Raw genomic sequence first — 4,009 nt, 5'->3', positions numbered from 1 at the left:
CACGTGATATAGGTGAATATAGGCGACATTTTCTAGTTTGGCCGCACTAGAGTGTCAAATTTGGGTGTTTTTTCATATGCAGTTTTCGCTAACATACCAAATTTCAAATACCGTTAAAAATAGTTTCCCATAAGCAAACTTTGAATTTGTTTAGTTTGCTTGAAAGGTAGTTTTATATTGATTCATGAAATGTCCACAAAAATATTTTCTTTTTTTTAATATGGACGGATTAGGCTTTCAAACCAACTATATCTCAATTGTAATTGTTTAACATGAACTCTGTTAAGTCGTTAACAGAGGTATGTTAACAGAAATGGTAGGTGTCTTTACTAGTTAAATTCGAGTTTATCTTCACACCCTTCACTATACTACTAACCTAATTTTTTATAAGCTAACGTATACACATATATATGTGTTCTCAACTGCACATAACTTTAGTTTAAACTGGTTTGAAATAACTACCGAATATTGACTTTTTAATTAAATACATATTGGTTTCGCTAGTAATGGTAGTCCTACTAACCTAATAGTTATATCGAAACTAAGGGGGTCTGTTTTGAATTGTAATCAATTTTTTTGACTTCACTTTGTTGACTTGTCGTTAAACTGTGCCTCTTCCTTTTTCTATCATCCCTTTGTTAAGACTCCCCCCGTCTATTAGTTGGCTTAGCGCGATCTTTCATCTCTGTAATATTACACCCTCCCATACTTTACTGCTCAATTTTATAGTACACAGCGTCCCTTTTTAGTTTCAGGCAAGCGGAAAATGTACCCTAAACCTTAAAAAAAAATCTGTAGAATATGGTGTTTTTTACTCTCTGTCTTAAGCTTTATTCATAGCTAATACTAGTTCTCAGCCCATATTTGTCTACAAATATGCACAAATTATATGAAAAAAAAAAACAAAAAATAACTAGTTTTTCTTCCTATTTACGAACAACGCATTTTTTTTTTTTTTTTAGTTTACTTCGGTTAACATAAACAATTATTTGTAAATGGAATTCTTTACCGCTATTGTTGTCATTTGAATAATTTCTTGTTCTTGCGCCTTTTTTACTAAATAAAAATGTAGACAAATTAAGCGGAAACAAATTAACCAAATAAAAAAAAAGAAGAAAGATAAACTTATGAAAAAGGAAAGTCAGCTTAAACGAATTATTACTTGATGTGTAGAGCTTTTGATCAACGTAATTAATTACAGAAATGGATTTAAATCCTTATTGTTTAAAGTTAGAGTTAAATTTTGTGTCGTTTAAACAAAATTGATATGAAGCGTTTCATGTCATATCGTAATGCATCACGTTAATGTTAATATAATTGTTAATTTTAATTCTAGCACTGATAGTAAGTAGGCGTTGCACCCTTTGCATATTAATTTTTAATTTAGGTAACTATTGCTTACAAGACAGTATCGCTTTTTAAAGGGCGAGAAACAACAGTAAGATCCAATAAAATGATTTGCTTCAGTCATTATTCTCAATCCTCCCCCGTAGGGAAGAACTGTTGCTCTCGGCAGTGACGCAAGCTTTCTACAAAGCAGTTACCGCAACACTTAAAGAATTTAAAACGATCAAGAGAAATGCATAACGCTGTAGGCAATCGTAGAGTGTTCTAGGTAGTCCGGAAACTTCTCGCGGTTTTCCGCAACGCCAGGATAAAATAACTTTTTTCGGGTAGCTAGAGATATAATTAGCGTTAAAGGTACATATAGTTATGTGGAGCAGGCTTATGTTTATTTTGTAATCAACTTCCAAAGTGATCGATACTGTGTGAGCGTATAAGACGTATATTAATTTTTTATTTCAAAAAGGTTAAAACAGCTGCAGAAGCGCATAAAGTAGTTTGGAATCAACGCTGTAGCAAAACGCTCTTGCCAAAATTTATTTGCGAAACTTCGTTCTGGAAATTTCCGTTGATCGCTTTACCGTGTTCTCGTAGGCCAAACACCATTGGTAACCGTTGAAACTGATCGATACATAACGATTCGTGAGATTATAGGGAAACGTAATTCATCCAAAACAATATTCCTTGTATTAAAAAAGAATTACTTTCTTCCACAATGAAAAGCTGTGATTAATAATTCGGACTACCTAATATTTGGAGCAACGTCGGAACTTACTGACGGTACTTATTCCCACACAAAGGAAAAACCAAAAAATTTCAAATAATGTCAAAAATAAGATGTGGCTTATTAGAAAGTATGGAAAGCAAATAGCTTAGCGGTACATTTACTATCGATCGTGCGTATTGCACACAATAATCTAAGGTGATTATATAGTGGCTAGTCATTAGGTCCTCTGTTGACATATTAATGATCAATTTTCTACACGCGTAAGCCTGTAGAGAGATCTCTATCATTTTACCACTGGAAAACGGCAGAAATGGACTGATTTGAACTGTAGTTAGGTTGTTATAGCATAGAAGCAGTCTAACGTGGATACATATTTATACAAGGCTTAATTTTACGATGCCCGACGGCGAACGAGGTGGATATGGCGCCATTTACCATCACCGGGAATAGCATTGTCCTAGATTTGCAAATTACATGTTAATGCGGGTCTTGTCTAACATCTCTCTCCTTTTAACCATGAGCTACGCAAACACAATCAGACAATTTCATGCCCCTTAGCGGAGATCGCAACCGAAAAAAAGAACTTATATAGTACCAGATAAGGCATTTCGTATCTTTTGCTATGAGTTTTCCGATAAGTGAGATAATGACATTGACATTGACGTAACAGTTGCTGTATTGCCAAGTCCTCCGAGCTAGCTATTACACTTCTAATTTTCCACTTTCATGTTAACACAATTGTTTGATAAGAGAACGCTTTCTGATAGATCCCCTCGACTTTTCTAATTCGATGATGTCAGTGAACATAATTATAACCCTCCCTGACATTTAATTATATAACAAAACGAAATTTGAGTTTCATCTGAATTCTTCAACCCACGCTAAGAAGCATCAAGGGCTAAGGAGCTGCGCTAGAACATTTCAAAACTTACTCTCATTGCAAAATTTTTTGCTTTAGTCTTTGCAGTCATTGTAGAAGCCGGAAGTTTCGAAGATCTTGTTGGTGAGTTGGAGAATTTCGCATATTTTTACAGTCTGCACCACTTGTCGTGCAAGCTTCTATTCAGTTTGTAACAATGCACACAACACCCAGAAAGACTTCCGCGCTTTTATTATGCCAATCGTTTCAGAATGAAGAATTCTTTTCTGATTCGATATAAATTTGTCCTGTCGGCCTGTCTGCATTCTTGTGTTCAATCCACAAGGAGTACATTTTTAGTTGTTTTGAAGAAAGTCACACCAACGTGTCTTGGGTTAATGTGGAACGCTATCGGAAGCGATTCGACACACTTTTCATACAACGCCTTATTTGGAAAAGTCGTTATACAATAACGGAATATAAGCGAATTTGTGTGTGTGTGGTTATCTAATCATAACTGTCATCCCTGGTGATGCTTAAATGCAATCCAGCTTTTGATAGCACCAGCATAATGGAATTGTTCTTCAGAAGCGGTTGCTCTCTGTAATCAACTCTTAATATTGTCTTTGGCTTTACTTGTCTGAAAAGCTGATATTATAACAAGTGTTGCAGACATTGTTTATGAATGGTTCAAAACGCAAACGCTTTTCTAACCACTAACGATCTGAAGACATTGTGTGTTTTCGCAGCTAAGTATTTTTGTTTCACTTTTGCAGTGATTTTAAAGATAAACAGTAGAAAACTATTCCCTATAGCGACAAATCGTAAAGAGACGAAACGAGCGTAACTAACTTTATTGAAAATACACAATATATATATACATATTAGTTTGGGGAAAAAGAAATCCATTATTTTTATATGAACTTCAGGACTTTATTTAACATGCTTCGGACTGTCCCATTTGGGTCAAATATGCACCGTTTTGTTGTATGATTTGTTGCCTTTTTAAAGGTAACTTCAAAATGCCTCTCTCACAGAAGTCCTGGTCTCTATTTGCAAAAAACTCTAGTAGTCGATTT

The 4,009-nt window shown here is 34.7% G+C and overlaps 1 protein-coding gene across 1 annotated transcript in view; it reads right to left on the bottom strand.

Moving 5' to 3' along the window:
- Positions 1-4,009, bottom strand: part of LOC119640124 — a 149,174-nt gene that overhangs the window by 133,954 nt on the left and 11,211 nt on the right. The gene's annotated exons all lie outside the window — the stretch shown is intronic.

This window comes from Glossina fuscipes, unplaced genomic scaffold (genome assembly GCF_014805625.2).
Source record: "Glossina fuscipes isolate IAEA_lab_2018 unplaced genomic scaffold, Yale_Gfus_2 115, whole genome shotgun sequence".
Lineage (NCBI taxonomy): Eukaryota > Metazoa > Arthropoda > Insecta > Diptera > Glossinidae > Glossina > Glossina fuscipes.
This window is presented reverse-complemented; position numbering and strand designations above follow the sequence as displayed.